This window comes from Zootermopsis nevadensis, unplaced genomic scaffold (assembly GCF_977971745.1).
Source record: "Zootermopsis nevadensis isolate Lab colony 2312 unplaced genomic scaffold, Znev_1.0 Znev_ptg000001l, whole genome shotgun sequence".
NCBI classification, from domain to species: Eukaryota; Metazoa; Arthropoda; class Insecta; order Blattodea; family Termopsidae; genus Zootermopsis; species Zootermopsis nevadensis.
Genome location: NW_028259133.1, coordinates 9,441,416 through 9,464,692, shown reverse-complemented (window position 1 = coordinate 9,464,692; position 23,277 = coordinate 9,441,416). Strand labels below are relative to the sequence as shown.

General features: G+C 35.9%; 1 protein-coding gene across 1 annotated transcript in view; it reads right to left on the bottom strand.

Annotated features, from left to right (window-relative positions):
* Window positions 1-23,277, bottom strand: part of LOC110838342 (homeotic protein ultrabithorax) — an 879,469-nt gene that overhangs the window by 298,889 nt on the left and 557,303 nt on the right. The window lies entirely within an intron of this gene.

Here is a 23,277-nt window from a genome sequence, read left to right as displayed (position 1 = left end):
GATGTATCTGTGCCAAATGAAGTCTTTCGACTTTTACGTGTCTCATTGCCCTTAATGTTTACTTATTACTGACACATAGCCGGATACATAAAAACATTTTATATCATTAAGTGTGGAATCTCACTGGTTTATAGTGTGTGTAGACAGCACACTGAGCTAAGCTAGACTCATTTATGTCAATATTTTTATTTGTATGTGTTTGTATAACCTGTTGCCACTTAGATAAATAATATGGGACTAAATGAATATTGTACAAGTATTGAAACACGTTACATTTTAATGTTTTAAGGAAACTTACTTCAGATATAAATCAAAATTTACTTCAAGTGACATATTTTCCACGTCCTCATAATCGTATTTCCAAGTTATACCTTTGAAAGAGTTAATGGCAACAATTATTTTACGTCAGGGTGTGGACTGGTTTCGTGTGTCTCAGGATAACGACCAGTAATATCCTCCTGTGGACACGATATTAAACCTTCAGGTGCATTAGTTATCATAAATTATGTTTGGGGCTCCCACATCCGTGATTGGTGCATAATTGTAACATGTTTTAAATAAAACATTTTGAAAAGAATAAGGTATCTTCGACCGCTTCAAAATTCCTATTTCTTAAAACAATAAGCTGGGAAAATGTGTTTTCGTATGCGTGCCACTTATCACCGAATAGACATTGTTTTCACTACATGTAAAATTCTGAAATTATGTGGCTCTCATGTTCTTGATCGCCGATTTCTTTTCTTTGTAGACCTACTGTTTCTATAAGCGAACTGTTATTCTTTCTTTCTCTGTACATGTCATGCCATAAAGACAATTTTGAAAATGAAAACGCCTTTCAAGCCAAGAAAGAATCGAAACTTAAGTTACGAAATAAGTAAGCCTTATCCGTTTAACACTCCCATACTTTGGTCGTAATCAACTTCATTGCTGAATGTTTGATTGCTTTCATTTGGTAATGAGTCTGTTGTACTATTCTCAGACTTTCCAATTAAGTTAAATAAATATAACATAAATATAATAAAAATAAACTTACAAGCTATAAGATATTATTAACGAGACAGGGCTATAAGTAGGCCCTAAGAAAATCATGTATATGTTCACGTCTAGTCAATAGACAGAAGGACAAAATCATTACGTAGGACACGAAGAAAGAATATTTGTGTGTTGTATTAAAGACGGAAGTAATAATCATTTAACATAACGCTCCTGTACAAACTTATCATTACATAAATTTAAGGTACAGAACAAAACCTTTGAGAGTTCAAATATTGATAAAAACGTTAACAAAACATTTATGAGAAAATCAAGGGTAGACTAAAGTAGCGGAATGCTTGCTACCATGCACTTCTGGATCTTTTATCTTCACGTCTGTTTCTAAAAATCTACGACTTAATATTATATAAAACTATAATTCTACTCGCTGTTTAGTATGTAAGTGAATCATGGTCTCTTACGTTAATGTTAGAAAGTGTTTGAAAACAGAGTGCTTATGAGAATGTTTTGACCTAAGAGGGACGAATTGACAGTCTGGATGAGATAATTCCACAATGAGAAGTTTCACAATTTGAATTTTTCCCTGGATATTATTAGATAATAAAATTGAGAGGGGTGAGATAGACAGAGCAATCATCAAGCAAGAAGGCGGTAATAAGTGCATAAGTTATTTTCGTTTCGAAAAGACCACGCGGAAGATGTAGGCGTAGATAAGAGTATAACATTATAAAGGATTTTAGAAAAATATGTTTGCAGGATGCGGTCTGGATTTATCTGCCCCACTATAGGGACAAGTGACGGGATCTTGAGATCATGTTAATGAAGTTTCGGGTGCCGTTAAAGAAGAGAAACTTCTTGACTGAGTGTACAATTCGTTTTTCAAGAGAGGCTCTGCTCCGTCCAGTTATCTAGTTTGCTTGTTATCCACAAAATGTACATGACAGCCGACTGACTGGATGCTCATGTGAGCAGGGAATCTTGAATACGAAAGCACTGACTTGCAAAATTACTTAATTTCCTGTATTTCTGTTTCCCTGCAATAAAATAACCATCACCACCAAAACAAACATAGAATAATAAAAATATCACAATTGAAGACGACAGAGCACAATGTAGAAAAAGTGAATCAGGCAATGTTCAAAAAAAATACTGATAGATCCTGCAATGTATCTTCAATTTTTCTTTCGATGCGTCTATAAAATCTATGTTAAACATCGTGCAAAGTGTGCAGTTCAAAGACCATGGAAGGTATCATGTGGAGAACTGTGTCGCTTGGAACCTACACAAACATTGTGTGATAATATGTTATGAATTAAACTAATTTAAGATCAGGTCTATCACATTTTTAACATGTACCATAAAAGGTGAACAGATTATTCAGGGCCGTGATGATGGAGGCAGCAAGGACCTCTGAAACTATTGTAAACTTCTAACAGACTACGAGGCATTGTAACGCAGAAGACAGACGTCTAGGACCGTAAAGTTTCCTACTAATGGCGTTAAGAATGACTACTGATTAAACAAATGAATCTGAAATTGTTAGTCATTGAAGACAAATCACAGTGTAATTCAAGTTTTTTAGGAAACGAAAACTAGGTGAAACGTATTGCTAGGCGACCTACTTTCGAAACGAATAGGCATTGGTTGTTTTCTGTTTTAATAATATCTTTACAGTATTTAATAAATAAATATTATAAGTGCTCTCGTCTCTCTATTAGCTCTTTAGTTTAATCAATAAAGGCATGTCAGACACAGCTGATTAAATCCTGTAAGCCGAATAGTAACTATGTACAAGCTGTTTTAACAATCAGTACCATTTCATTTTGTGTTTGTGTGTTTTGTACAGTTATCAGTGTAAATAGCTTAATTTCCCTAAACAGTGATAATCAGATGAGTTTTGAAACGGTAAAGTATTCTGTTTTCTTTGCGCCACGGGCTCAGTTTTACGGTTTCACTTTAGCCCAATTAAGCGGCTGCCCCAATTATGTGAAGTTCCACGTAAAGAGTTAAAAATGTTTGTTCTTTAAAATGTGTCACAAATAAACGGCTACCCCGATTAACCGATGGCACAGTTAATCGGAATCTACTGTAGTATTTAAGCGATTTTCTGCTTCAAAAGTATAGGCAGGCCTATCTTCAATAAGACGTCGTCAGACAATCGTATCACAACACATAAATAAAAAGAGCAACGAGAAGGTGAAGGCTGTATTTCACCAAATGTTGTATGACGTTGTGAATTTCATTTAAGCGCAGAAGAATCTTAGCTGTTCCAAAATTAGAAACTGATCTTTGCCCATTCATTGACTTCTATTTAATATTACATAATACTAACCGCGGCTGACGGAGACCGTATTGCAACAGTAAGACGTGGTACCTACTTGTCAGTGCTTAATAATACATTATGTCACTGATGGACATCCTTCGTTATTACGCTCTAAAATTAACTAAGTGCAAAGTATATGTAGGACTAATGGCATTTGGCGGCAGAAAAGTAGTCACAAAGCGCTGATGAATCCGATCTACCGATGTAACGAAACAAGCGAAGAAAGAAATCTGTAAAAAAGGAAAGAGACGAGACGATCACATCACACATATGAGTAAAGGAGACGAGAAGTATAAATAATGTTAGAAAAACACAGAATGAACATGGCGCATTCGTCGAACGCCAACGAGGTACATGGTCCCCTAATCCATCAATCAATGTTAAGCTGTCAAGATCCTTAAACAATGCCATGTTTGCGGTATAATTGACGGGCATACATCAAGCTTGAGTGCGTACAGTGGAAACGGCAGTCGATTTCTATGTTCGCCGTCCAGTTACGTTCATGCCAGAACCTAAGGTCGGGGAGGTTCAAAAGTGGCAGAATGATCATTACTAGAATTCATAATCATCTACAAAGAATTACTTCCTTCCAGTATAAACAGCTGATTTATAGACATGTTCATATTTGTACTTCTTGTAATATGATACTCGATATCGGTTAATTAATGGCTTGCTACTACATTCTACAGTAATCTATAAGTCTGCGGCCCAAGCAGTTTCTTGCGAATTCCATTTGAGACAAAATGTACGGCCTATATAATCTCCATTATTAAATCTTATTAAGACAGACATACTTTCACCGTATTATTAAGAGATTATCTGCAAATTTCAGCAATCTTCATATAGAGACGATTCCAAAATATATTCGTTAGACACGACTATACTGTAGAACGACGAGTTGGCTGTAACTTATGAACTGTAAAGGATAATCACATTAATTGGAAGAACCATGAAAACCCACAGGACATCTGGTATCCTGACTCAATTTCGAACCCGGGACCTCCCGGTGACTAAGCAGGCCAGACAAAGCAGACTACGACGATAGGAACTCCATGAAAATAGCTTTGAAGTTTTAGAACAGAAGTGAAGAGTTTGTCAAAAACCCTGAGCTAAACGACCTGGAGGGACCCAGGTACATGGCCTATACTGCGAAAAGAAATAAGGAGTTTCCTAACTTAGTGTATACACAATTTCATGTTAGACTTCGTTGTGGTTTCAGCGGTTTGTATCCTAAAAAGCATAACGGCCTCAGAATTTCTTAAATTAAAAGTGTGAATTTCTAGCTTTCATTAATAATTCCGACATTACATTAACAAGAACATGCCGATATCCTTTCGTCTTTGAAATCGTCTAGGCTCAAAACAACGCAAACATGTCTCATATACATGCATTTCTTTGTAGTAATGGTAAGGTAACTGCATAAGCAGTTTTTAAATTATAAGCGGACAGACAAGTGCAAGAGTCCAATCTTGTATACTGGTATTAAGAATGTAAGAATTGGTCTATTTACAGATTTATAAGTAGGCCAAATTCTGTGTAACTTTATAAGAAGAAAATATAGTTCTCTTGAAAATATGTGTACTCCAAAATAATGGTTAATCTTTTTTGCACTCTTACCATTTAATCGTAACAAATGAAACAAAATTATCCCTCTTTTTTTAAACAGCAAAGTACTTTCTGCCAGAGGGGTTGAGAGACAAGCTGATTAAAACGTGAAACATTACAGATTACATCTCGAGGGATAATTACACATATGGACCATTGCATTAAATGTTTCTAAAAACATCGATTTACGATTATAATAATATTATATAATATTAATGTTACGCTGGACATGGTGGACTGTCTGAAAAATACTGTATTTAAGACGCTATGTCTCGGAAGACAGAGCAGCTCCCGTACAAAAATAATTTGTCGCCACTAAACTGAAAGATTTGTAATTATTCTTATGTCAAGATCAGCAACAATGACTTTAATCGGGCCCAAAAAAATTTTATAGCCTGCCACGTACATCAGTTTTTAATTCTTTATCTTAAACGATCATTAATTTATCTCCTTCTTTCTTACATTCTTCATCTCTCTGTTTCCCAAACAGCCTTCATTTTTAATTAGGCCTACCTACCTCTTGTTTTTAAGCAACAAAACTGTGCGATTAATAAATAAATACGATTCAAATTTGAGTAAATATAGTTGACTGAAACTCAAAGCGTTATTAATAACCGTAAAGTGAAAATCTGTCATTATAATGCTAACCAATGTCATGAAGTGGTGTTAACTGAAAAGCATTGTTTAAAAAAATAAATCTGACATGCTTGTTCAGGGTAAAGAAGTTTAGAGTTTAGTCTATTAAGCCTATTACGTGCTAATATTTAATTCTGTTTTTTACAAGGTTACACATTAACGGGAATAATGTTCATTATGAATAAATTATTATAAAAGGAAAAGATTCTCAGATCCAATTAAGAATGCATTCACTTAGGAGAAATTAATTCGAAAGTAATAACGGTACACAGATTATAACAGTCGTTCATGAAGTTTTAGAATTGTTAGGATTATTTGTGATTCAGTTCCATAATATCGTTTTATTTAATATGCACTCCGAATGTTTGTCTACTTGCCTTTGTGTTCCATGCTAAGGAAATGTCAGATTAAAAAGCCAATTGGAAATGCAAGAAAAAGAAACAAGAGACAGGAGACAACTACACGCAGTTCTCAGAAGGAACAAAAGCTGATAGTATGTCCATGAACGCCACCACATTCCAGCTGCAATGAATTTTGCAACACGTCACAAACAACGAGCGAACTCACGAAAAAGTTGAATTTAGACAAAAACAAGAACAATAAAATGGCAGAATATTAACTACGAAGAATCAACAACGAAATAGAAGAATAAAACTAAATGAAAAACAATGCAACCACAGAAAAGACAAATAGTATGTATAACTTAATAAATAATGAATATCGATACCCGATGATCGATATCTGTATCTTTATTATATCAACTACAACAACAGTTTTTTATGCCTGGAATTTCTACGGTTCCCATCAGTTGCTTCAGTTGGATTCAGGAACAAAACTTCAACAGACTATGAGCTGAAGAAGCTTGCCTCCAAGTTTGCAAATCACTTTCCTCCTTAGACGCCACAGCCGAAATAACCACGCCTATAAAATCACCAGAAAAGTACAAAAAACTGCTCGGTACTACAAAAACTGTGCTATTTGACTCTAGATTTCATAACACAGGCAAAATAGGAAAATAAAAAGTAGAGATGTAAACAGCTGTGAGGAGTTAAAGCAGCCTACTTATTATTCGAAGGCAAGGGAGCTTATGAGAAAGTTGAGTATAATATCATTTATTGTTATAAATCGTCATCTGAGGAACAGAACAGTTGTTTGCCTTTACTTCTTCATATAAACCATTAGAACTTCGAACTCAGGCTCTTCACTACGAAAGCAGGTGACTAAGTTAAGCTTAAAAAATTGTCATAATATACGTGTTTTTTTAATAAACATTAACTAACTCAAAGGTAAACGGGGTCCTCGATGAACTATGAGTCATTCGATTACTCAAGAAATTAACCGCCTTTATATAACCCCAAGGTTTATTGGCGACATATTTGAGGTTCTCATGGCGAAGAAGTCGAAGTTAGTATTGGGTTATAACATCGTCCGGATTTGTAGGAAGATATTTACGTTTAGGAGAAACATAATGTCTCCATCTTCAGTATGTTTCTCTGAAACGTTGGTACATATCTACCGGTAAGACGGATGGTCGTTATAACCCAGAATACCAATATCGACGTAATTAATTTTTGTGTTCACAATAGCATAACAATTCAGTCCATTTAAAATTCCAACACTTTCTTCAAGATTCATTTTAATATTACGCAATCAGTTGTTTAATGTTTTAAATAATAAAAAAGCCCAATCAAGGGTCACGCGAATTGAGTACAAGTCACTGAGGGTCTGTCTGGCTGTACTCCACCGCCTGTCAAGGTAAAACAATCCTATGAAGGAGAGAAAGAATAAAGGAAACAAAAAATCGCTTTAAGTTAGACAGATTACAAGTGGAAGTGTTATGTTGCACATGTTAGATATGTATCTGCATAAAATCGCTTTATAAATGTTTATAAAGATATTCAAACAATTCTAAAGAACTGTTTTCAAATTGGTCATCGGTATAAATTTTGGTAACATAACACGCCATTTTCTAGAAGATTCTATTCCCGTCTCCAACGCCATACATTCGCACCCCATTTTACTTGCAAATTATAAGCCAATTTTTAATTTCCATTACAGGCTTACATTTAAACAAGCCGAAAGTAAATGTTTGCATTGTATGAACTATTTAACGGAAAATTACAATTAAAATAATTTACGAAGACAAATCACCAACACTTCCTCACTTATGCAAGCCCTAATTAAGGTTTGTGAGACATAGGAAGATGGCTGTTTTGGTAACAGCAATTTCGAATCCCAAGAACGTTCTGTGATTTATTATAAAAGATGAATAATTTCTTTGAAACCGTGGGCAGAAATTACTGAATGTGTATGTAGGCCCACTTGTATTTGTATTAAACACTGTTATTTGGCTTTTCAAAATTTTCATCCATTGAAGGATCAGTTTAAGGTAGTAAGTTAATTTATTTAGCGTAATAATTTAGTCTCTTCAGTGAAACATTAATCGTAAAAAACAATCTGTTTTCCAACGTAACTTCAGTTCATACCTGCACAAGCAAATGGATCTACTATCTTATGCGTACTTTTTTACGCTTTCTTAGCGTTAACGTATAATAGCTAGAAAAGCCTAACAAAGAATGATTAGTACTATTATTTAAAAACGCTGTCTGGAGTGACTGTGAAAAATAACGAAAATCTCGGCTAGAATATTTGGGCTCCGAGCAGAAATTTAAACCCAGGACTTTCCAAATATGAGGCAGAATGCTAACCACTCGACCGAAACGTTCAGTTTAAAACTTGCAACAGTACTTTACTAATTACTCACAGAGACGAGTGACTAACCTACAAAAATCAACAGGTTATCTAGGCGGTTCTAGGTTTGAAATATACAGAACTACAGCTGTGGTTATATAAACACAGTACAACGTCGCCTATTCATAGGATTACATCACGACTTAAAAGGCGCATGTTAATTAATCTAATGCAATTTGGAGTTGCGGAAAATAAAACGACCTTACACCGTCATAATCAGAAAGTAGATGCTCTTTAAGTGAGACTGACCAAAGCCATCCCTAAACCCATTTTCGAAAGTGGATCGTAGCCATGCAATTTCTAAAACAGGTAGACAGACCTCATTACTAGGTAATTAATAACGTCCGTTGAGGGTGGAACATGATACGAACATATGACGTGTGATACCGAACTACGTAGGTAGGTAGGTAGGTCGGTCTACAGCCTGTCCGTCCGTCCGTCCGTCTGTATTGTCTCCCTGCGTGATTTCAATAGGCGTTGCAAACAAAAGCCTTCTGATGATGCTTCTGTGGTGGTTGCTGTAAAAGGGAAACTCATTTACAGGAGAAAACAGGGAGGGGGATCCTATTCATAACACAAAGGACCGCACTAAATTTATTACATTTCACTTCATTATTAATACCATAGCATTTTATTTTAACACAAAAAATTTCATCTGATAATATATGTGAAACAGAAAGAGAGGGAATTAAGGAGGGGTTAAAATATTATCTAACAGATAATACATTATAGAGTACACGAAATGATTAATGCAAGAACCCCTAATTATCAGAATCAATAGCTGTGCAGTGTGTAAACAAAAGAACACATTACATAATGGAGTGCAAAAATTAATTCATGAGCGAATGCGCGCGCAGATATTATCAAAAAGAACAGATACACTGCGAAGAATGGTACAGGGGGGCACGTTTCATAGTAACAGCATAAAATCTACATCACGAGTAAAGTTCAATGCTGATTCATTGCAGTTTAAACATTGGTGATAGATTTGTGACCTGCGAGACATATCGAGGTAGAAACATATTGCGAAGGGGAGCCTGACATTTTAACAAAAAGGGGGAAATGTTTTTTAAACAATCCAACTACATGCATACACCTACACAAGCGAGAGATACAACATACCAGTGAGTTTATCGTAATGCTATTACAGCTACTGTTATTTATACAGGTGAATTACTGCAAGTGCCGCGGAAATTTCTGTCACTTACGATTTAATCAGACATCATCCAACCAGTACACTTCCTTACGTACAAATCATAAAGGATGATACCTTGTTCCTGGCCAAGTTATAATTGGTTCAAATGTGTTGGTAATAAGTTGGTAAAATGAATAAATATGAACTTTAAATTTATAACCAGAGCAAAAAAAATCGCCCTGATAATGGAGGCAGTAAGGACCTCTGAAACGTCGGTAAACTTCTACCAGACTAAACGGCACAACAACTCAGAAGAAAGCCAACTTAAAACCTCAAATCCTACAATATAGAAAATACCAACAATTGTTTAGAGGTGATTACAGGAACAAAGTTCAGAACCACAAGAAAAGTATTCTAAATTGGAGTTCTGGTGAGGATACGTTTTCTCTCTATTGAAAAATAATTGATGTAGATGATTGTACTAAAGATTGAGAAATAGCAGGTATGATACCAAAATTGTTCTTTTATTGGGTGGAGATCACCCCCCAGAAATTTTTAAGTTAAATACTTGGAAGACTGTTGTCGAAGCGGCAATTTAATTCCCAGAATACCACAAATATAATATGGTCTTCCTACCCATGTGGAATAAAAAGACCATAGTTTCTCGTTAAGCTATGTTGCACTATGCTAATAAGGCAGAAGGCCAGCCTTCATAAGAATTGAGCATTGATTTCAGAGAGATGTTTTTTGCATATCTGGGTTGGTCGAGAGTTCGTTCCTCAAAAGGCTTATATGTACTGACGCCGACAATAAAAATCTGGCATCTGCAGTTTATAGAGTTCTATGTTGTATGTTCATAAATAAAGCACAACACGTAAATTATCTAGAATAATTTATAACAATAATATTTTTAGGTTAAACCTAATCTTTAAGCAACTGTAAACAAATTTGTATACAAGCATACATTTCTGTCTTCATACATTCTAGTAATTAATTTCATAAATAAAACACGCGTAAATATTTAATAAATTTATTTACTTAGTTTGCTGCTGTACACATTTAGGAATTCAATAAATACATCGTGAAACTATTCTGAGGAGAAACAGCAAGCCGAGCTGTTATTTATTTAGACATTAATATCGGAGGAATGGGAACAATCCTGGAGAATAAAAGTAAAACCAATTACTGCTAATGATACTGTACAGATAAATGTTCTTAGGTATAGGGATAATAATTATATCTGAGATATCGAAGTATGCGTGACAAACAAATCTATAAATTTTAAGAAAGGAGTATTGATAAGAACTGCACTAAACATTTGTGAAATTCCTCCGCAGTATCACTGCGAGCCCTCTGCTAGGCATTAGGATATAACAAACTACCTAATAAATCCTTTTAAAATACTGCAAAGTTGAAGTATTTGGGAACGACGTCAACAAACTAGAATTTCGTTCACGAGAAATTTACGAGCAGGCTAGATTTGCGCACCACGTACTTCGGAATATTTTGTCTTCTTGTTTGCTATCTAAACACTTAGGAGGATATTTTTACCCAAGAAGTGAAGGGAGGCTGGATAAAACTACATAATGAGTAGCGACAGATTTTGTAATTTACTTTTCGCTAAATATTATCATGATGATCAAATCAAGGAGCATGAGATGGACGGGACATTAGCACACATGGGGAGGTGAGAAATGAGTACTCACTTGGTTTAACTATGCGTAGACATTAGCATAATATCAGGGATCTTATAAAAATAGAGTGTGAGTTGGATTCATCTGGCTCAGGTCAGGTGCCGATGGCGGGCTCTTTCGAACGAGATAATGAACCTTTGGTTTTCATAAAGTATCGAAGTCTCTACTCCATGGAGTTCGTTTCTGAGTCACCGCCAGAGTTGACGGTCCTCCCAGCTTCTCAACAACGTCATATAATACATTAAAAATGTCCTGCTCTGGTGAATTCCTGTCCTGTGAGAACAATGACTCACTAGCGGTTGCTTTGATAAACATTTTGTAGTCACAAGTTTTTACTCGAAAATAATTTTGCCTTGTCAACCTATGCTATGCTGTGTTTATTAGTGTAATATGTACAGTTATCTACATGTCATGGAATAACTGCTTAGGCTTAAGTGGATATGACGTACCTACAGTAATATAATGTAAGAGGTTAACTGTGGGAATGTGATGCAATATGAATGGGTTCTTCGTTCTTTATCATTAAATCAGTAGTGAGATAAGCGACTGAAGAAAGATTTAAGTAAAATAACGAAATTATGTATTACCTCTTGTAAAATGACCTCTTAAGAGACCGGGATGTAGCCAGAAAGGTTCACTGAAGAAGACCGCGCGAAAGTGACCAATGGCTAACGCTTGTTGTGAATGTTATGAAACATGGGGTTGTAATATCAGCGAAATTTTTGAGTGGTTGAAGAACTGTAGACTGTCCAGGGACCATCAGGAACTGGGGAATTAATTAATGAAATAAGCACGATACTATCTAAAGTAATATCATGTGTATAATGCAGTTGAAACAACAGTCTACATCAAGCATGTCAAATTCGCGGCCCACAACGAATATTTTTGCGGCCCAGCCAATATAACGGTATGTAAGAAACGTTTTAATAAAAATTTCATAACTTAATTTGAAGGCAAAATTCAGTGAAGTTGGCGTGCCTGGATTTTACAAATATTTACCTGCCAGGTTTGAAAATACTCGAAAATTCGCATATGAAATTATTTCCATGTTTGTAAGTACTTATCGGTGTGAGCAGTTATTTACAATTATGAAAGGAAATAAGTCTCCTGTCAGATACAGAATTACTGACATTCACCTTGGATCAGTTTTGAAAATAATCACTGCGAACAAGATTTCCCCCGAAGTAGGAAAGATAGTAGCAGAGAAGAGATGCCAAGTGTCAGGAAGAAAACATTAATTTTATCGTTGTTCTTGTTCTTTTTTTTTATACTATACTTTTCGAAATAAACCTATGTTTCTATGAAAATTGAAGTTTTTGTTTTTTTGCGACCCACATAAACTTAAACCATGTTTATTTGGTCCCCGTGTTAGCCTTTGAGTTTGACATGCTTGGTCTACATTGAAACTTTGGGGGCGGGGGGGGGGGGGGGGGGGGACTAAGTCATGTAGCGAGCATCACTGCACAATCTAAGAGGTTTGATATATCTGGCTTATACATATAGATGGAAGCAGTGGACTGGATCAGAAACGGCTGCGTATTGAGAATTTACAAACAAGACAAAAACAACGCAGGCATAAATGCCAGTGTGTGTAATTATACAGACTTACTTCTATAAGTTCAGAAGGTTTGCAAGGCTTAGAAGTTTATTTTTAAACGATGTAATCTTCTCGGACGAACAGCCGGGTCAATATGGCGCAGAAAATCAACGTTTCGAAAGCTGGGTCTGTATGCTTCATCAGGGCCAGCTCGAGAAAATTTTAGTACAATTATTTACCACGGAATCCTCAAAACTTAAGTAATAATTAACCCCATCTAAGAGTTGTTCTTGAGAGATGGCAGTGACTGAGTGGATTATGAAATACCCTGAAGATTTCTGTCTTCTGAGTTGTTGCGCTATGTAGTATCTACCATACTACACAGCGCAACAACCCAGAAGACAGAAATCTTCATACTCACCGCTGTGAAAACCTCAAATCTTAGACAGGAAATACCCTGTCTTCTGTGGAAAACGAAAGCTCATTGCCGTACTCACAAATCCCGCCACCAGACCTTATTTTGAACCGGTTCTTAAATAATGTTGTTAATTAATTATAGGTCAATAATTTATACCATTCAAATACTATTTCATGGTAAATGATAATTTGTACAACCTATACAAAGGTCCAGTATATGAACCAGTGATTTCATGAAACGTACGCAAGCCTACAGCAAAGAACACTGAAAATGGAAACGTAGCGCATTGCAATGGACAATATACACTGTTGTACAAAATCACAATTAATTCGTTGAAACATGCACTACAATGTAAATCTGAAGTATATATAGAAGGTTATAAAATGTCCACTGGTAACCGAAAAACCCCCACATACAAACAAAATGTTAGCGAAGGGTTTTAAAATATATAGAGGGTGACAGGTTCCGAACTAAATTGAATGAATAACTGGAACCGATCGTATTTTTTGTCTCTGAGTTGGGGTGGCCAGTACATAGTTTACCGGCATGTTGCAGGCCCAGCGGCCGGGTGTTAAATCAGCGAGTCGCCGGGCCTCAACAGCCGGTCGCTTTGCTCCCTACACAGCAAACATCTATCCCCGACAAACAAACAGTGGGTTACTGCAAACCCATATCTCACCCTGCCTGCCTGAGTCCAGCGTATACATACTCTGTCGGTCAGTGCAGGGGTACTGAAGTTCCCGAAGGGCTACCGAAATTGCTACAGTCTGGTACAAACTCATTGATCTATATTTAACCAATTCTTTCAACGACCTTGCAGCTTCACTTATACTATATTTGTGACAATTAATAAGAACTAAATCTAGTATAAATTACGCAGGACACTGTTGGTGGTTAATAATAAATGTAATAATAATAATAAAACTAATGCATCATTCAAAAGACGCTGTCGTAAAATAGATAGTCATTACTCACAATAAAACTATATAATACATGTAACACGTATTAGAAACAAAATGTATTTCGGAAATAGCTGCTGCACTATATACTTCAGGGGCAAGGTTTATCTCGGGTACATGGAAGTAAATACCCTATAAAGTGGTGAGTAAATGGAATAATAAAAATGATAGTAAGAGGAAGAGGACTGGCACAAATTGAAGCAGCATATATTGCAATATTGCAGAGTATTTACACATAAAGCATCAGAAGGATCCATATATTAATATCAAAATTACACGACAGGTCACAAGCAATAATGAATTCAATAACTAAGACAGCATCGAAAATCAAAGAAGAACTAAATTTTAAAGATGAAATCAATGACACAAATGAAGGAAAACAAATTAAGACATTTATTGAAGAAAGTATAAATAAAAAGTGTGAGAAGAAAACAATGCACGGGCAATATCTCCGAAGTTTAGACAGATAGTTTATAAGCGAAGAAGACACATTTTTGTGGCTAATAAGAGGAGATCTGAAGGGGGAAACTAAAAGTCAAATTATAGCAGCACAAGACCAAGCACTAAACACTAAATAATATTAAAGATAAATACAGACAGCAAATGCAGATTATGTCAGCAATTTGAGGAAACGACAGATAACGCTTTCTCTAGATGCCCAGTGCTGGCAAAAGACATGATCGTGTCTCTGCTCAGTTACGTTGTAACATATGCAGCAAAGCAGGGATAAAGTTAGAGAAGACACGTTTTTATGAACACATCCCGAAGGCAGTTGAGAAAAGTCAGGATAACCAAGTAACTATTTTGTGAAATCAACAAGTCAAAACATATAGAACCATTCCAAATAAGAAACCTGATATTATAATTTGTCTCTTAATAGTTATAAAAATACCAACTAACAGGAATGTGATTAAGAAGGAAGGAGAAAAGATCTTGAAATAAAAGGACCTTCTCATTGACATACAGCGAATGTGGAGAGTGAAAGCAAAAATAATTCCAATAATTATAGGAGCAACTGGAAGTCTCCAAGTCACTGAAAAATTATTTGGCCAACATCCGGAGCGAACACGACATTAGGGAACTTCAGAAAGCTGCTATTCTAGGTACATCATACTTTATTCGAAACACGCTCATGTAACATATATAATGCCTCACGCGAAACCTGTTTAATGCACGGAACGTATTAAAAAACAAAATGTTTATCAGAAATAGCTGCTGCACTATATACCTCACGGGCTACAGAATACACTGTAAAATTATGAATAAATGGAATAATAATATCAGCAACAACAAAATAATGAGCCCATACGTAGGCATACTCAAAATGTGAAAAAACAGACCTATTAAAGATATTGGCGGTACAGATATTTAATTAAGAAGCAATTGATAGCGTTCAAAGTGTGAGCAATAATTAACCCAGGAACTAACAAAAGTCTAGCGTAGGCTGTGGTAATTTCTTCAAAATATTAGAATCCAAGTAAACACAATGCACAGGCCACGTTTCATAAACACGTCAATTCTGCATTTGTTAATAAATTTCTAATTTTGGAAAAAAATTAAGATTTTAAATAACATAGAAGAAAATTACTTATTTTTAAATTTTTAATTCGCTTGTCAAAACCCATACAAGCTTACAAGCTATCGCAACATTTCCGTCACAGTTTGCGCCAAAAATATCTGGACCTAATAAAGACGTCAATAAATCAGGATTATTACACAAACAGAAGCTTTGTGATTATTAGGCCCTACGGGTCAGCCAGTCTTAGTAGTGTAGTGTATTCGGGAGGGCACACGCAACTAGGCATGTGGTTAAAAGGGGAAGACAAAGAATGCATACTAAATTCTGTTGAATGAACCTCGTAAATGATGTCAAGTTGGAACGCCTAGAAGGTGGGAGGATAATATTAACACGGATCTTAGAAAAAGTTTATACAAACGGATATATACAGAAATGGCTAAGGATAGTGCCCAATGCGCCGGGCATTGGTATGAGTGGAGTTGAATTTTGGATTAATGCTGCCACATTATTAGTTTCACACAGTGAAATTCTCATTGTTCATCCTGAACGCACTGGGCATCGATGCAGGTCACCTCTTTTCAGGAAGGGTTAAACAACATTCGCCAAACCTTTAAAAGTTAATCATGGGTTCTGCAATCATATATATCTCTTTAGTGAATGCATTTATTAACTAGGCTTTCCGTAAAGCTGAAAGATCGAACTTGAAACAGGTGCAATCCAACAACAGCTGAATGAGAGACCAACCAATAGCAGCCAGAGGGGGAATTAACAGCTTTTGGATATTGTTATGTAAAGGAAAGGATATGAAATAGGTAATGCCAATCCATTATGTTTCGGAATCTGCCTGGTAAGACTGATGTAAGCCTACACAAAAATTGAAGTATAACGGTGATATTAAATCAAAGTACATAAAAAGTCATTATAATACAGAAAATATAACAAATACAGCTGTATCAGTGTTGTTGCGCCGTGTAGTCTGGTAGAAGTTTACCGACGTTTCACAGGTCCTTGCTGCCTCCATCATCAGGGCGATTTAATTACAAAAGAGCAGTCATCAGTGCAATCACTACAAGAATTTAAATTGAATCCGATCTGTACCTCAACACAGGCTACCATGTCTACACAAATTTCCCGTAAATTTATGAACCACCTAAATAACGAGGAACCGGGACATTAAATAGGCTATATCGGATATGGAAGTAACATTCAAGTTAATTTATTCATTAACGCTGAAGCTCCAACCTACAAGATAAAATCGGAACTACAGCAGAATAATTAAACAAATAAAATGCATCGTTAGCCAGCTCTAGCCAGCCAGGTGTTGTTAGCCAGGTAGTTAAGGCTTACACTGGCGACAAACGCATGGCTTGCTGAAGTCTGCTAACGGCTTTTTCTTGTCGGTAGTGCCGTGTTCTGGCGTATAGAGTAACTTTCCACTGAACCTCAAAGTAAGACAGAAGAGTTAACTTTACTTTTCAAAGTATTATCCTGGCTAACACGGTAACATGGTTAAAATGAAAGCCCCGCTCCAGAAAAGTATGGAAGCTTGCAGTGAATTAGGCGCTGTGAATTAAGTGACGTATGAAATCAAACTTTTCCTGATAACAGTAACTGAATTCTATCGCTTCAGTGTACGATACGGCGGTGGACTCTTGTGAACAGGGTAAGGAATGGAATCATATGATTCCATGAATATCATCCGAGCGACTATCAGCTTCTAATGAAAAACTCTACTCCATGGCGTTAAGGAATATTTAAAATGGACTCGCATATTTGCAGTAAAAACAATATAACTGTCAGCCCTTTTTCAAAATTATGACCTTTCAAAAAATAAATTTAACCTTCAATTAAAACGTAAACACACCATACTCAATATCAAAATAGAGTAGCGGTCAATTTCCCCATTGATCAACCCCTGAACTGTATTTTAAACAAGGTGGTACGAGCTGCTGTGCTTGTTTCAAATTACGCCACGGTCGGCACATAGACACAAACAGCGAGGATTCTGCTAAATATGGAGGACAGTGATGCGATGTGACACAGTAAATCCCAGTGGTAGCTGTGCCCCCACCCCCCTCTGAAATCCAGCCAACAAGAAACATGAGCATGGGAGTAAATTTAAATGTTGTAGCATAATACGGACAGCCAGTGTCTACAGTATTTTGGTGGTTTTATATCACTATAGTTGAGTTGGAATATTTGATTGTAAAACAAGTGGTTAATCGTCAAGCAATTCAAAGTTGTTTCTCCTGCAGTCTGGTTTATCGTATCATACTTTACAGACAGGCAATGGATAAAATGAAAATGGTAATTGTAGCGGAATGGTCAAGTTTAATGCTTTAAAATCGGTTTATATGAATTTTACAACGAATAAGTTTCTATTACCTTCGCAATTTCCGATTGCCCTTACGTTGGTTCGTATATCTGAAAAACTGGTTTTAAACTACTAATTTTTTGTTCAAAATATTATAGAATTCAGAAAAAAAATAATGTATTGTAAAATATTAGCCAACCAGATTGTGTGTAAGGCTGATGGGAATTTTCAGAGTGTTGCGTTCAGCATATTTCCAATCGAAGGGGTTAAATTTTGTAAAGCTGATCAAAATAAAAATTTTAATATAAAATTAAAAATAAATTTTAATAACGGCACTTCAGTCTTGCATTTGAGTAAACCGTGCATTAAGACTAACCCTAAAATTTCATCTTTCAAATTTGCTTTGAATTTAAATCGAAGAAATCAGAAAATCTGATACAAATAAGAAACACTATTCAAAATCATTCTGAATTTGTAAAATAAGCTATTAAAACGTTTATGTAAAACAAAAAATTGTCTTATTTTCCTGGTAAGATAATAATTTAGTATCGAAACTTTACTTTAAATTAATTTAATTCTCTAATAATTACTGATATTATCTAATTATCTAGCAGGAACAAGTACTTTAATTGAAGTTAAGCCCAAAAATAAGACTAGTTATATTGGTCGGAAGAATATTGAAATTTCTTGCGAAATTCTTGCAAATCCACCCCAAGAGCATGCGATTGAGTTCGCAATTCACTGGGTCCTCTTAAAAAATAAGCACAAGTAAAACAAAAATAATTTTCTTGGTGATAATAAATCACAGTTCATAACGCGAAACATTTTCTTATATAATTCTAGCATAAAGTTTATAAAATAAGATTCTGATTCGCACACAATTTTCGATCAGAAACAACTTCTTAGGCTGATATTGCTTAAAGTTGTTAACATGAAGCAACAACCCCACTATAGACACACAGGTGTGCAAATATTTCGGCGTCTGTCTTACCTATCAACTACCGTACAGAAACACACTCACCATTTCCAGAGCAAACAGGCCTCTGAATACTTCGTCTATTCATCCTATTTTTATACAAATAACTTTTACAGCGCCCAAGCGTGGCCTGACTTACTATATACATAATGATCCTATAATCAAACATTTCCTTTGAAGGCCACTCAATATGTAGCATTCCTACCGGATAAAATTCGTTACTCATTCAGCATGAAATCTTATATGGCATTACACACACACACTGAATAAAATAAGCTATAATAACGAGCTGGACGTAAGCTGAATCCTCTCTCTTCTCTGGTCTGGAAACTAATCTTGGCGATGTAATAGGCCTATTCTGTGTTACCTAAACCGTACTGCAAAATATTTTAGCAATCACAAATTTATTTTTGCGCTGACGTAGATAATTAAAAATATTTTAACGTGTTCAGATTTCACGATGCCCTACTGAATGTAAGTTGTGAGTTTTTGAATAAATATTTTAGAATTTTAGTGAATCATTTAACAATACATTTTGTCTGAACGACGTTTTGTAATTTTAGAATACATACTGCAAAGAACACAAAGAAACTTACAGACTAACACAATTCTCAGTCATGGGTCTTTTTTATTATCCGTAAAGTAGATTTCAAACTGAATGACAATGAATCTCAAAGCGGTCACCCTAATTAACTTGTTGAAATGTGACCCAAATTAATTAACAGACATCTATGACCGTAATAAAGAGCTTCTTGTGATTCTTCTCTAAGTGTCTTTAGCGGTTGTGTTATATTAACACTTTCTTTATCTTGGACTTCTGCCATTGTCTGTCCAATTGTTTAATGTCTTAAGAAAGTCGCAACATTTCGTCTGTGGACCGCAAACTGGGAATAGCTCGGCCTAACGATAGAGTAGATTAATTTTCTCTGATTCTTAATATGGAGGAAGATCCTTCTTACGAAAAGTGACTTTTCCAAAAATTTAAACATACAAATGATAAAGTCCAAATCAAAGAAAGTAATAAGCTCCTTGCAACTTCATTAGTTACTACTTCTTATTTTTACCAGTGCACTACCTCATTAGAGACAAAGCCATTCTGCATGTTCATAAAATATTTTGCACAAATAACATGTACTATTATTGCTGCAGGGCGCTCATTACTCGATTATGTGCACAAAGCGAACAAACGCCTGCCGTCAGACAAATATCGTCCATATTATAAAGTGACTACTATTTTAAGCGGCTTAGCCAAAGATTGCAGTCTTCTGGGTTGTAGCGCCGTTGGTGGACATCTACCAGATTACACGGCGCAACAACCAATACGACAGCAATCTTAAGACTCTCTTCTGTGAAAACCTTAAATCTTACATGGGTTAGCCAAGCCTACAAAACGCACAGGCCGATGTTTGAAGGGTAATCACAGGCCTAAGCACAGTTTACGCCATTTTACAGTTATATACTTTATATTCGGTTCTAAGTAACACATTAATTCCCATCAGTTCTTACAGTTTATTATTTGCGTTTCCACATGAGCCCGTTACATTTCCACGTACTGAGTCGTTGCTGTTACGAAATTTAATAACGCTCCTTTGACACCAACCATCAACGTAGCTAAAAATTACGATAAGCAACACACAGGAACTATAGGAAGTCACTGCAACCTGTAATCCATCGCAATCTGTCTGTCTATTATCTAATACTGAAATAACAACAATTCCAATAAAGTACGATAAGGAATAACCTGTGACCGGTTAGGAATACTGTACTTCTCTTTCCTGATCCATAGGCCTACAAAAAATCTACGGAATATCTCATTTCATGCACTGTGACATTTTCTATAGGCCTATAGGAATCAGACTGGTTTATGTGCAAAAGCGTTTACTTACCGAGATATTATAATAGGCCTAAAATTGATAACCACTTTTGTTACAAAATCAGTATAACACTGAGTGTAAACGTGTTGGCCGGCTGGTAGTATTTCTATGAATTAAGTGTTTTTTATTAATATTAAAGTATTCAATTGTTTTTGTGTTTATATAAATATAAACACAAGAGTACCTTAACTATCGGTACTTAAGCATAGGCTATAGGCATATTAATTTTATATATGCTTAAGGCAAATATAGGTAATAAATTATTGTATCGTTCTTCAGACTTACTCGTAAGAAGACTCCATTTGTTATCCTCTTCAATCTTCAAGATGTATTTATTTCCCAACAGTAACTTGATGAGTTCATTTCAGAATCGTAATCAAATGTTAATATATAAACTTTGACCACTATAAATTATATTAAATCTTTTTACCACAGTTGAACAATGTTCCATCACATGTACGCCTACTTCTTCAATACACGTCTGTAGAATTCACTTGCTTCTAGTAACCAAATATGGAAGGCAAAGACATCTAAAATGTTGACTAGTATGAACATTTTACTTTCAGCATGTAAGTTTATTTTCTGAACTCTGTATCCACGGTCTCAGGTATAAAGAACTTGTCTGAAAAAGGACTAAATGAAATCCAGTAAGGAAAATGTTAACAGAGCAGTAAACATGATGTACTATCTCTAGAAATACGTTAATGTTCAAGTATCCAGACTGCATGTTTCGTCAAGTTCACAGTAACATTTTTATTAAAGTAAAAACTTTTTGCCCACAAAAATGTTCAAGTTAGCGATAAACTATAGTATGATATTCCTCAGGAAGTATGATTGGTCCTGAAACTCGTACGAAAACAAGAAATAGATGATTCGCCCGTACACACACCGAACTACGAAAATTAGTGGAGCTGAAAGAAGTGCAGTTGTGGCGCTGTTCCCGTGGTCTGCCCTGCAATGTCTACGGTCAGCCATTAATGACAGCAGCTAACACTCAAACAACAGTTTCCATGGACTTTAAAACCAAATAACCTTCCAACTAGAACAAGGCACTTGTAAACTTTCGTTTAAGAGCACGAACGAAAAGGGACGGGGAGTTTTGTGTTAACCACACCCCTTTAAATGGTGGAGAGTTCCCCTCTAGTAAAAGAAGAAAAAATGGTTTCCCCACTATAACTGGCATGGCGGGGCTTGTGTTCGGAACGGGAAACCACGGTTTTATCGGCAAGTAGGAGCTCAGTAAGCCGCCAACTGTGGGGCAGAGAGGCGGGCCACAGGCCGGACTTCCAGGACACAGCGGGCGGAGTCAAAGTGTGTGATAATCAGAGAACTTCCCTTTTCCTCTGCACCGACCAAACAAAGGTCACGAATTTGTTGCTTTGCACCACTTTTCCTTGTTATTTTTTTATATAAAATTCGGCTTGTAAAGTAGAGGGGAGACATTATTAATAACAGAACGATGATGAATAATGAATGTTGACTCTCAGAAATATATATATAACCCGCAAAGTGGAGTTATCAATAAAACTATCGGCACAGATTACTTTAAAATAAGTATCTAATCTTTTGTGGGGTCAGAAAATCATTTAAAATTCAGACTATTTAGCTAAATGGTCGAAATGCTACAGACAATACAATTTACTGCCTGGGATAGTACAGTTCTACTGGTAATACGTAAGTGACAATATAACATTACTAATTAATTAACTAAAGTAACCAACATTTTCAACATTGCATATCGACCTCTCCTAATAACGACATTGCACCAACCAAAAGAAAGTGCTTAGTTCCCAGGGGGGCAGGTAATCTGGAATAGGCCAATGTCACACAGCAGTTAGAATAAATGAATGGAAATGGAGAATGACTAGACAGGAAGAAGAAATATCATTCGTTTCTCCTCTCCCCACGTGGATTACAGTAGGGTTTCTCTTCAAACTCTTAACTAGGCTGGCCGAACAAGGTAGGAATCTCAGCAGGAGCACAGATTTTTAATTTTAATTTACCATCACATCCACAATGAGTGAATCTACCCAGCAGTGGATACAGAAGGCTCCAAACCCGGAGGTAAAGCGACCTGACAGTGAAGATGACCCATCATTCACTTCCATTTAAGAATATGCGGAGTTATACCTCCATCTCACACAAAACACAGTGCTTCTTAAACACAAAGATATATTTTCATGGCGTGGTGTGAACTTAACATTTTAAAGATCGATGGTAACTGTATGTCCTACCTGCTTCAGCAACCACTATTTCTTCTTTTATATTTAAGGGTTTCGTATGACTCTTGCTGGTATGTGAGATTATTCCCTTAACAGCGCTAACCAGTTGATCTTTGTAATTATAAAATGTTGTGTTTTGTTTGCGGTTCGAAATGAATTCTTAACTAAACCTATTGTTTAGATGAGTTTTGGCTTAGAAGGGTTAAACGCAGAAATGTCTTCGTGACGTGGTATAGCCTCGTTACTTAAGTACAACAATAACGTACTTTACGAGGAACCTTACAACCATAGAATCGCATTGTATAATGGAATAGAATAACG